We start from the raw sequence: 13,594 nt of genomic DNA, 5'->3' as shown, positions 1-13,594 counted from the left end.
AGATATGGAAAAGGAATGAAAAGAAAAAGAGAAATAGTTAAACTGTGAATAGTGCTCATTTCTCTGAACCACTAAGGTAATATAAAGAGGAACTTAATTTTAAAGTCTGAAAGTCATTACCTCCTTCTATCCAAAAATCTCTACATAGTGACATCTAAGAAAGTAACATAATTGATCTGGATCATGCAAAAGTAGCATTTATCTCTACCACATCCTAGATTATTCACTTCTTTAGGAAATCAAAGTTACTAAACTTAGAACAGAATGTTACACAGGAGCCCAGAGCTGTTTTCCCTCATAGAAACTGCAGTTCACATAAAAGCAAAAATTTCAACCATCCAGCAATAACTCTGGTTTCTCCAGGAGGGATATCCAAGTTGGGAGAGGAAGAATCATTTGCCCTATTTTGAAGCAACTGAAGTTTCAATATAAAGCCACAGTCCCTGGAGTGAAATTCACTCCTGATTTCTAGGCCTCATCTAATTTTCTAATTAGCTTTTCTAAACAGTGTGTCGTTCCCCGACTCCCCTTGGTGTAACAGATTTCCAGTCTTTTCCGTTTAATAAAAATTGTCACCTTTGTAAGAGTTAAATGGAAACATCTTAACAAACTTAATTATGGACATTATAGTGGTTTTTAACCTTAAAAGTAGAAAAATGTAAGTGTCATGAGAACAGATGCTTCAGAAAAAAGATGTACTTAAAAATAACGTATGAATTTAAAAACTCAAGTCCTATTTGCTGATATGTGAAATCCTGATTTTAGAATCTTTTGGTTTCCGTATAATTAAAATTCTTCGGATGTAACCGATCTATAAATAATGCTTTTGAAGGCAGATTAAGATGTTAGTAGAATATCTGTATGAGATTTACCCTAAAAAAGATGTTTGCCAAAATAAACTCAAGTCAAAGAAGCTATAAATAAAATTAGCTACAAAGCAAATCACAAAACAGTAGAATCAGCCAGTGTTTTGAGGTGGCAGTGACCTTATAATGAAAGCATTTAGAATATCACACTACTTAGAAATCATCTAATGTGACTTTTTTCTATTAAGAGACAGGATCTCACTCTGTCTCCCAGGCTGGAGTGCAGTAATATAATCATAGCTCACTGCAGTCTCCATCTCCTGGGCTTGAGCAATATCCCAATTCAGTCTCCTGAATGGCTGGGATTACAGGCCTGGCTAATGTTTTTTGTTTGTTTGTTTGGTTGGTTTTTTTTTTTTTTTTTTTTTTTTTTTTTTTTTGAGATAGGGTATTGATAAGTTGCCCAGGCTGATCTCAAACTCTCAGGCCTAAGTAATCCTCCTGCCTCAGCCCCCTAAAATGCTGGCATTAGAGGCATGAGCCACCATGCCCGGCCCCATTAGACTTTTAAAGATCCATCTTAAAGAGAAATTATTTTAAACTAGAAGATGTTAGGAATCATACACTCTTAACTTCTCCTTTCTTTAACCGATGAAGAAAAGTTAAGCATCCTGATGGTACACAATGCTGGCAAAAGGTGAGAACTCACAAATTCCTGCCAGCTCAAAAATCAGCAAAGCCTAAGCAAACTATATCATCTGGAAAACTGAAATCTTGAAGATTAAGCAATAAAGGCAATGTGATATTTGTTTCCAACACAAACATTTCTTATTGATAAAACAAAGTCACCTGTTTAAGTATAAAACAGAAAGTTTGAATTATTTTTTCCCATCAAAGCCTATATGATAGTCCATTGCATGTATACATCCACAAGCATTCATTCATTCATCCAATTAACAGATGCTTGTGCGGCACCTGCTGAGTTCTATCTAACACCTTGTTGCTATCAAAAGTCCCTGCTCTCATGGCACTTTCGTTCTAGAGAGCAGGCAATAGGCAAATCATTAATGATGGTAATAAATTATAAAAAAAAATCGAGTGGCCAAGGGTAGGCTGGTTGGGGAATTGGGGAAGGTACTGCTTTAGGTGGAGTTGTCAGGGAAAGACTTTTTGGGAGCTGAATTTTGAGAATACAACTGAATGAAGTAAGGTGGCAACATTTAAGGAAACTGGGGACGTTTTTCAGGCATAAGAAACAAGTGTAAAGGCCTTGAGGTGGAAGTCAACGTGGCATGTTCAGGAAGAATAGGGTAAGTGTGTCTTGAGCGAAGTGAACAAAGGGAAGAACGATGACGCAGAGAGGCGCAGGGACCAGGTTAAACGGAGATTTTGTAAACCACCTTTAGGGCTTTGGCTTTTATTCTAAGCAAGATGGGAAGTCACTGGAGATTTGGAGAAGAAGAGTGATGTGTAAGTCTTGAAAGCATCACTCTTGAGTGCTCTATTGAAGATAAACCATAAAAAGGCAAAGAGGAAGGCAGGGATTCTAGTCAGGAGGCTATTTAGTGCAACAATTTACAGCATAACAGCTGCTTGGATGAAGGTAAGAATGCTGATGTTAAGAAGGGCTTGGAGTTTTGACATGTTTTGTAGGTAGAGGTGTCAGAATTTGCTGATAGACTAGATGTGGGTTATGAACACAGTATCATTTGTGAAAACTAATTAAAAGTAATGGGTGGGTGGGTGTGTGCGTGGGTGTGTGTGTGTGTGTGTGGTTTTTTTTTCTAGCCGAGTCTAATGAAGTATCACTCTTGTTTTGTGGCCTGGAAAGCATGTCTGGAAGAAGGAAACTAAGTTTAATTTTGGACATGCTAAGTCCGACATTGATTTCCAACATTCAGAGGTTAGGAAAGTGAGAAGTATTTAGCAGAGGAAACCAAAAAGGAGTAAGCAGTGAGGTGAGAGGAAAAGCAGGAGAGTATGTGTCATGAAAGCCAAATGAAAATTGGATTTTAAGGAGGACTTTGTCAAGTGCATTGGCGGGCGGTTAAATAAATATGAACTTAGAATTGGCCAGGGGATTTGGCATTGTGGTGGCTGTCACTGACCTCTACAGGAACAGTTTCAATGAAATTGTTGGAGTGAGTTTGAGTGAGATGGTGAGAGGAAGAAGTGGAGAAAGAGCACAGACAACTCTTTTGAAGAATCTGCAGTAACTAAAAGCAGAGAAATGAGGTAACAGAATGTGACTGTGTGGTTAAGGAAGGGTTTTTTAAAGATTTGACAAAATTTCAAACTAAATTTTGAAGGGAGTAATCTAGTAGAGAGAGAAAATGTGATGATGCAGCTGTTAAATCCTTGAGTAGACATGAAGAGATGGATCCTGAGGAAAAAAAGGGAGGGTTTGATTTAGGTAAGAGGCTTGATACTCTGTGTCACCTATTTCCTCACAGAGAGGAAAGATACAGAATATGGGTAGTGAAACAGGTAGCTGGTAGATCTGGTAATAAGAGAACTAAAATTTTTCTCTGACTGCTTTATTCCCAGAGAAATAAAAAGCAACATCATAAGCTGGGAGTGAATAGAGTGGGAAGGGGTATTTGAGATTTGAGAATAGAGGAAACAATATAAAACAGTCTCTTATGGAGTGGTAAATCGAATCGACCGGAAAGTTAGTTTCATTGCTAGGTAGTTTTGAGATCTGTGAAAACTAATTAAAAGTAATGTGGGGTGTGTGCGTGTGTGGTTTTTTTTTCTAGCCAAGTCTAATGAAGTATACTGATAATGAGGCATCATGTGTATTCATGTACATGTGTGCTATGGTCCAAATGTCTGTGTTTCCCCCTCAACAAATTCATACGTTGAAATCCCAACCCTCAAGGAAATGGTATTAGGAGGTGAAACTATTTGGGAGATGATTAGGTCATAAAGGCCAAGCCCTCATGAATGGGATTAGTGCCCTTATAAAATAGGCCCAAAGGCATTATCCTAAGAAAATTAATGCAGAAACAGAAAAACAAACACCAAATGTTCTCATTTACAAGTGGGAGCTAAACACTGGGCACTCATGAACATAAAGACAACAGCAACAGACACTGGGGACTATTAGAGGTGGGGAGAGGGTGAAGTACAAGGGTTGAAAAAATTACCTGTTAGGTACTATGTTCACTACTTGTGCAAGGGGATTATTCGTATCCCAAATGTCAGAATCATGCAATATACCCATGTAACAAACCTACACATGTACCCCCGGATCTACAAGAAAAGTTAAAATGATTTTATACATATATACATATATATGTAATTATTTTATACATATATACATATATATGTAATTATTTTATACATATATATGTATACACACAGACAAATTTCCTATTAATATTTAATTAAATATTTGTATTTGTTACCTTAAAAAATAAAATAGGCCCAAGGGGAAGGTTTTTTCATCCCCTCTCCCACGTGAAGCCATAGCAAGAAGGTGCAAACCATGAGGAAGTGGACCCCCACCAGACACTGAATCTACCAATTCCTTGATCCTGGACTTCTAGGCCTCCAGAAATGTGATAAATAAACTTCTGTTGCTTATAGACTGCTCAACTTAGAAAATTTTGTTATAGCAGCCCAACAAACTAACATGGCATATATGTATTATCTATGTGAATATTAATGCATATACATGTACATATACACACATAATACATAAATGCACAATACACATATACAATATCTATGCCACATATGCACACATACAGTATCTATGCAAGAATATACAAATGCAGTTTTTTAAGACATTGTACATGTTTTTTTTAAATCAAGAGCTTCACAGATTGCATTTTCCAAAGACAACTACAATATCTCCCATGCTAAGTGGTCTTTTGCAATAATGTCACTTTGATACTCTTCCAGCATGACATGGAGTCTATTTCTCCACAGTTTTGAATCTGGGCAGGCCCTGAGAATGCTCTGACCAACAGACATGGCAGCAGCAAGCTAGGCCAGTTCTCAGCCTTTAACTAATCTGGCTGCTTCTGATTCCTGCGTTTTGGAATGCATGTTCTTGGCAGCTGGGGCCATAAGTAAGGAGTTTCAATGGTGTGAGTGAGCAGTCTTGAATACTTAGCCCCGCTGAGCCTTCAGAGGACTACTGCCCCTATCAATATTCAACTGCAACAGAATGAGAAATCCTAAATGAAAAGTGCACAACTGAGTTCACTATATCCAGAAAAGAATGAAAAATATAGTTATTTTAAGCCACTAAGCTTTGGATGGTTTGTTATGTAGGTAATTGAAACAATTACACATTTTTTTACAATAGAAAATCAGTTGTTTCCAAATACATGAAGATGAAATTACTTGCCCTACACCAATTGTGTAAAGATGCACAAAGAATGAAATGGATTAAGTAAAGCAGCACTGTTATTATAACCAATGTGGTGTTAATTTCTTTTTCCAGGTCAACCTAATGACCTCTCTGACCAGAGACCCTAGTAGCAGAGGCTCCACCAACATTGCTCCGACACCACACTGTGTTCTTGGGTTTGTTAGTATAAGACAGTATATATCACTCAAGGTGAGCAATCTGGGTGACTAGCATGAGAGCATACATTCACCTAGAATCATTTGATGCCACAAAACAGCTAAATACCTCACTCAGGATAAACAATCCTTTTCTACTTAGAGACCTGTTCCTCAGAGGATTAAAATAACAGTATAATTAGGTTGGCACTACATGTTTTGTTTTCTGGCACAATCATCCCTATTTCCTGTCACCACTAAAATAAAAGGAAAATTCCATGAGGAGGAGGTTGGGCAGAAGAAACCTGTATAGCTCATCTTAGCAACACATCCAGCCTCTCCAAAAACTCTACAGGCTAGTATTTGTCACGATCAGTCACAGATTATTTGGAAAGTACACTGAACAGTCACCAGAAACCATAAATTTAGAATGATTAAACTACTTTACAAACACACGCCAAGTACAATTTGCCTCATTGTTGTGAAACAATCCCTGGAGCTCTGCAGAAAACAAGAATACGTTTTAGTGCTTATGTTTTAAAGATAATTTTTGCTAAATTATTTTTAACCCAGTATGGAAAGAAAGGTTATGCCACAGTGATGCCTCTAAGTCAGTAAATGAGCAAAGTTGTAGGGCATTCACCAGAAAGTATATTACCTTTATTTTAAAACTACATATGCTTAAAGACCAATTAATATAAACTAACACAGCATCATAAAAATCTAATTAAAGAAAAATGACATCAGAAATACTGCTCTCCTCAAAGAGAATAGTGTCCTGCCATGAGTACTAAAAACTTTATATCAAAATCAATTTAATGGAAGCTAAACATTGCATTTAAATTTCAAGTTGCTGTGGGAAGATTACCAGATCTCCCCTATTTTACATTTTCTTTTTGAATATTCCTTTATTTATACATAAGTAGATGGGTTTTTCCTCACTTTCTTTTTAACAAATTAACCATTAAGAACTTGAGTTTATTCAAAACTCCCAAAACAGCATTCTTTTTTCATTACTACTAATAATCAAGTCTCTTCTCATGAAGTAACCTCTAATCCTATTCTAAATGTTTTCTTATATTCCGAAACTCAACCCAATATAATGAAAAAATTTCTAGACTGCAGTAGTTGGAACCCTAATGACCTTTATGTCAAAAATACCTTTAAACGGCTGGGCACGGTGGCTCACACCTGTAATCCCAGCACTCTGGGAGGCTAAGGCGGGTGGATCACAAGGTCAGGAGATCGAGATCATCCTGGCTAACACTGTGAAACCCTGTCTCTACTAAAAATACAAAAAATTAGCCAGGCGTGGTGGCGGGTGCCTGTAGTCCCAGCTACTCAGGAGGCTGAGGCAGGAGAATGGCACGAACCTGGGAGGCAGAGCTTGCAGTGAGCAGAGATCGCACCACTGCACTGCAGCCCGAGGCACAGAGCAAGACTCCATCTCAAAAGATAGATAGATAGATAGATAGATAGATAGATAGATAGATAGATAGATAGATATTTTAAAAAATATCTTTAAATCCAGGAATCTAAATTTTCATTTTAGGTTGCCGAACAACATAGAAACTGAGTAAAAAAGAGACATTTTTGTGAAACAAAACAGTACTTAAACCAAAACTAATTTACACTGACTTTCAAGCACATATTTTCAACAAATGAAAACACAAAGAAACAATATGAAAATTCTTTTTCTCTTCACTAATATGAGGAAGTACCTATACAATATCTATTTCCTTGGCACACACATCTAACTCCTCCACATCTCAAGGGCCACGATGTCATCCTCACTCTACCCCCAGCCCAAATACATCCTCCATTATAGAGTTGATATTCCAAATAACAAACAGCGTTATAGCTCTATTCCTCTCTTACAACACACACATTTGCAGAAGAGCTAAGATTTGTAAAAATCTTTCTATTCCACAGAGCAGATCTTCATAAGAAAGGAACAACACCAAAGGTAGAAAGGTACAAAAAATATTAGAGATATGAAAATGGAGGGTGTAGTTGCTGAAGTCATCCATTCATGGATGGACAGATGCCAAGTGAAGGGCATCCATTCACAATACTGAACAAGGTAGACTTACCTAACAGTGGGCAGTAAACAGCTGAGGCGTTCTCAGGCTCACAGTCATTCCTACTACACAGAATAGATCAAATCTCTACTTAAAGTCAGTCCTTAATGTGTCCATAGGCATCTCTTCTTAGGGAGATGAATAAAAAGCCAGCCTCAATCTTTCCCATGTACAACTACCCACTCTACCAAACATTAAAGGTGAAAGCTGGAAAGCAGATGACTTGTCAAAGAATAGAAAACTAAAAAGCCCTAAGAGTAGGGTGGAGGAAGACAAGTGAGGAGGGTGGGAAATAGGGAAGAAATCAATAAGACACAGCAAGCGTCTTACTTCTGGAGGTACCAGAAACCTCTGAAGCCTAGAAGTATTATCAGAAACCTCTGACGTATTATCAGAAACTTCTGAAGAAACCTAGAAGTAAACCTATTATCAGAAACCTAGAAGTATTATCAGAAACCTCTGAAGCCTAGAAGTATTATCCCCTTTTACCCCCAACCCCTGCCCACTGCCCTTTTCACATCGAGCTCCCCAAATGTTAACAACCAGGCTGATACCTTCATATGAAAAAGAACAGAGAAGATTCCTCTTTAGGAAAACTCAGCCCAGGGGAAAAGATCCAGAAATATTGACAGCTGCTCTACCTTTTCCCATGAAAAGCCAAGCCCTATTCTAATCCCTCTAAAGTAATGTTCACCAATTGATAAATACTAGCCCAATTCACAGAGCTTTCTGTCAACATTTTAATGTCTCATTCTTAAATATGAATGGACAAAGAACACCATATAATAAGGAAGGCTTCCAACATGAAGGGAACAAAACAATCAGAAAAATAGATATTGGAGGAAACAGACATAATGACAAGTATAAAAGAAAATTTCAAAGAAACAATAATATTTTATAAGACCATAGAAATTATAGCACATCCATCCAAAGAAGAATAGGGCATAATAAAGGGGCATTAACACCCAAAACCCAAAAGGGCTTTTGGAAGTTAAAAGCAGGGTAGTTGTAATTTAATATTAAAAAAACAGTAAAATAATAAAACACAAAATTGAGGAATCCTGCCTGAAAGTAGAATGAAAAGGTAATGCAATCCAATAGATAAATGGGAGACAAAATGTAAGAAAATTAGTGAATCATTTGAAGATGTTCAATTCTAATCAAAGGGTTCCAGGAAGAGAGGACTGTGAAAACAAAGAGGAGGGAAGTATCGAAAAACGAAATACAAATAAAATGTCCCAGAATTGAAAGAAATTAGCTTTTAGGCTAAAAGAATTGGCTGATTAGCCAGAATTACCAGTGAAAAAAATCTAACTACATCAAATCATTGTAAAATTTCAGAACACTGGGGCAAAGAGATAATACTAAATTTTTCATAAAAAACAACTTGTCAATAAAAGGATCAGGAACTAGAAGGGCATTGGGACAGGACATGGAACATCTCAACAACACTGGAAGCTAGAAAATAATGAACCAATGCTTTTAAAATTCTTCATCTTATTTGTAACAAAGAAGTATATATCCAGCCAAACTATCAATCAAAGGTAAGGGTAAGCTAACACATTTTAAATATGTAAAACCTCAGAAATAAAAATTCTCCCACACACTTTTCTTTCTTTTTTTTTTCAGGAAGCTATGGGGAAAGTGCTTCACCAAATGAGGAAGTTAACCGTTAACCAAGAACTAAAGCAACACTGACTTAACCTAAGAGACAAAGGGACCTAGGAGAGAAGCGAAGAAAATTCTCAGGTTAGAGTAACAAAGAGGGTGGCAGGGTCCATGCAGGATATAACTGAGAAAAAAAATTCAACTGATAAAATACCTGAAGTTCTTGAACCTAGTCAAAGATTTTCATTTATGCCACAAGATTGAAACATAGAAAACAGAGGAAATAAAGCAAATTAAAAAGGAGAAACAATTATTAACTATAAGAAAAACAAAGTTACACAAGAAAGGAAATGTAACCTTAATTCACTATATGTGAAGTGGCTACACAGACACAGTAACAACTAAACACTGGTTCAAAACATGGTGATACAGCCGGGCATGGTGGCTCATGCCTGTAATCCCAGCACTTCAGGAGGCCGAGGCAGGTGGATCACGAGGTCAGGAGATCGAGACCATCCTGGCTAACATGGTGAAACCCCATCTCCAGTAAATATACAAAAAATTAGCTGGGAGTGGTGGCGGGTGCCTGTAGTCCCAGCTACTCGGGAGGCTGAGGCAGGAGAATGGCATGAGCAGAGATGGCACCACTGCACTCCAGCCTGGGGGACAGAGTGAGACTCCGCCAGACGGGGAAAAAAAAAATAGTGATACAACTAGTTTGGAAGTAGTGAAAGGGTAAAAGTATGTATGTAGGGACAAGAGCATTCGGAGCTTAATTCCTATCTTCTATAATAAGGAGATCACTGAACTATAACTTAAATAGAAAAATCAAGATATACATTAAAATAACTATTTAAAAATGTAAAATACCAGAAGAAACAGCTAAAAGGGCTTAAAAAATGTGGAGTGAGAATCAGGAATGGGGAGAAATAGGGCCAGGAATTTAAAGCTATTTGTTCAATACCAAGTAGTCTGTAATATATGACTTAAAAATCCATATATACATATATCTTTGACTTTTTTAAAAGATGAAACTGAGTAATTCTTACTATAAAAGGCCCTCCTCCATCCTCCACCCCAATTGGGTTGCTATGGGTCACAAAGTTAAGCAGAGTCTCAATTTAGCCCTCACTGCTATTTATTACTTTAAATAAATAGAACCAGCCAAATCTGCACTAGTGCAATGATCCCTCTCAGAATCAACACAAAAGCTAGACCATTTATACATCTCATTCCTAGAGTGGATGAGAAATGACACACATTTCACAGCAAAAGAATGCTCTAGGGAAAGCTCTGTCTCTTGATTACATATAGCATCTGTCCCTTCACAGCTTTCACATTGGTGACAGTACATACAAGGCAGAAATGATAGTAGCTACCCTGCCAACCAAGCCCCTACAAGATCTGAGTCTCCCTGCTAAGGCAAAGAAAGGAAAAAAGTGGAAGGTGCACACTGGCATGCAAACTCTAGAGATGCAGCAGGCTCAGTCCTTTTACACGAAAAGAGCTGAAATTCCAAGGGCATCCAGGAATTCTCTATTAAAGGCATTATGTTGCGTTAACTCCTACCTCTAGTTTAGTCCATTCATTCATTCATTTTTTAGACAGGGTCTTGCTCTGTTGCCTAGGTTGGAATACAGTGGCACAATCATGGCTCACTGCAGTCTTTACTTCCCAGGCTCCAGTGATGCTGCCACCTTGGCCTCACGAGTCGCTGGGACTATAGGCATACCATGCCCAGCTAAATTTTTGCATTTTATAGAAACAAGGTCTTGCCATGTTGCCCAGGCTTGTCTTGAACTCCCAGGTTCAAGCGATCCACCCGCCTTGGTCTTTTAAAGTGCTAGGATTACAGGCATGAGCCACTGCACCCAGCCTACTCTAGTCCTTTTAAATGACTGTCTTACCTCGTGAAAAAAGAAAGCTGAGAACTTCAAACAAACCTGTGAAATTTATCCAGATCATTTCCTGCCTTCCTACTACTCATCCTTTCTCTGGAGTTTCATAATTCTTTAATATAAAGATAATAGAGCATAGTGGGTGATATAGTTCAAATGCCCCCTCCAAATCTCATGTTGAGATGTAATCCCTACTATTGGAGGTGAAGACTAGTGGCAGGTGTTTGGATCATGGGGTGTAGCCCTCATGAATGGCTTAGCCCCATCCCCTTGGTGATGAGTGAGTTCATGTAAGATCTGATTGTTTAAAAGTGTATGGCACCTCTCCCACCACCTTGCTCCCACTCTTGCCATGTGATGTGTCTGCTCCCATTTTGCCTTCTGACACGAGTAAAAGCTCCTTGAGGCCTCCTCAGAAACTGAGCAAATACAAGGCCATGCTCGTACACCCTGCAGAACTGTGAACCAATTAAACTTCTTTCTTTATAAATTACCCAATCTCAGACATTCCTTTACAGCAACGCAAGAATGGCCTAACACAGTGGGAAAGGGTATTGGCTTTAGAGTCAGAATGGTTGGTTTTCTATCTCAACTCTGCCAACTACAGTACCTTAGGCAAATTTACTAACTACTTGTGTGCCTCAATTGGCTCATCCATTTACAAAAAGAAAAAAGAATAAGGTCATCTACCAAGGATTATTACAGGGGTTAACTGTGCCTAGTACCCAGTAAGGGCTCTGTGATTGTGACTATTACCATATTCCTTGACTTCCCTCCAAAAGACACTCTGCTCTGAGCCTGGCTCCCAAACATCAACAAGTCTTCTAGTTGTGTTTCCAGGACACCACATCTGGCCTTTGCTGTTGAGTCTCACGTGCACCTCTCTAATAATAATCCTTTTCAACTTCCTACAGGTAACCTTCTTCTTAATTAGTATCCTTTTGTTCCTTTAAATTTAACTACTTAATATATCCCGTTAAAAATTGTTTCGTTTTATCTATTTTTAAAAACTTTATATGAAGAAATTCTGTACCCTCTTGACTAAGTCAACCTTTACTTTTGAAGAAGATGTTACTCTGAATAAGGTAGACAGAAACTATTTATAATTTCTTTCTCAGAACAGACATTTCTCAAAAGAAGACATTCATACAGCCAACAGACACATGAAAAAATGCTCATCATCACTGGCCATCAGAGAAATGCAAATCAAAACCACAATGAGATACCATCTCACACCAGTTAGAATGGCGATCATTAAGAAGTCAGGAAACAACAGGTGCTGGAGAGGATGTGGAGAAATAGGAACACTTTTACACTGTTGGTGGGACTGTAAACTAGTTCAACCATTATGGAAAACAGTATGGTGATTCCTCAAGGATGTAGAACTAGATGTACCATATGACCCAGCCATCCCATTACTGGGTATATACCCAAAGGATTATAAATCATGCTGCTATAAAGACACATGCACACGTATGTTTATTGCGGCACTATTCACAATAGCAAAGACTTGGAATCAACCCAAATGTCCATCACTGACAGACTGGATTAAGAAAATGTGGCACATATACACCATGGAATACTATGCAGCCATAAAAAGGATGAGGATGAGTTTGTGTCCTTCGTAGGGACATGGATGCAGCTGGAAACCATCATTCTTAGCAAACTATCACAAGAACAGAAAACCAAACACTGCATGTTCTCACTCATAGGTGGGAACTGAACACTGAGATCACTTGGACTCGGGAAGGGGAACATCACACACCGGGGCCTATCATGGGGAGGGGGGAGGGGGGAGGGGGGAGGGATTGCATTGGGAGTTATACCTGATGTAAATGACGAGTTGATGGGTGCTGACGAGTTGATGGGTGCAGCACAGCAACATGGCACAAGTATACATATGTAACAAACCTGCACATTATGTACATGTACCCTAGAACTTAAAGTATAATAATAAAAAAAAATAAATTAAAAAAAAAAACTGAAACAAATAAATTGAGCATTACTAAGTCCTAGACCCGAACCCAAGGAACTGCCATCAAACTGTTACATCACAAAGTGTAAAACCAAAAATTTAATAAGAATTAAAACATTTTCACTTGTTATTTTCATTAAAATATATGTGGTTATCTATACTCATATAATGCTATATGTGATGGTTAATGTGTTAACTTGACTGGGCTAAGGGATGCACAAATATCTAGTAAAACATTACTTCTGGGTACCTCTGGAAGAGATTAGCATTTGAACCAGCAGACTGAGTAAAGAAGAACTAATATGGATGGGTATTATACAACATGCTGAAGGCCTGAGAAGAATAAAAAGGCAGAGGAAGGTCAATTCACTCTCTGCTTGAGCTGAGACATTGATCTTCTCCTGCCCTCCATTTGCCTCTCATTTCTCAGGTTCTGACTCAGACTGAATTATACCACCGGCCTTCCCGGTTTTCCAACTTGCAGACAGAAGATCATGGAACTTCTTGCCCTCTATAAGAGTGTGGGCCAATTTCTAGACTAAATCTCCTCTTATGTATGTATCTATATATATCCTATCGATTCTGTTTCTTTGGAGAACCCTAATGTGCTATAATTCTATAAATCTCCTGTATCAATTGGCCTGCTGATGTTTACTGAACAGAATATTAGTTTTAAGCCACATAAAAATATTATTATTTAATCTGGAC

The 13,594-nt window shown here is 38.1% G+C and overlaps 1 protein-coding gene across 5 annotated transcripts in view; it reads right to left on the bottom strand.

Moving 5' to 3' along the window:
• The window catches only part of DOCK3 (dedicator of cytokinesis 3), a 688,972-nt gene that overhangs the window by 332,341 nt on the left and 343,037 nt on the right, over positions 1–13,594 (bottom strand). The window lies entirely within an intron of this gene.

This window comes from Macaca thibetana, chromosome 2 (assembly GCF_024542745.1).
Source record: "Macaca thibetana thibetana isolate TM-01 chromosome 2, ASM2454274v1, whole genome shotgun sequence".
Lineage (NCBI taxonomy): Eukaryota > Metazoa > Chordata > Mammalia > Primates > Cercopithecidae > Macaca > Macaca thibetana.
This window is presented reverse-complemented; position numbering and strand designations above follow the sequence as displayed.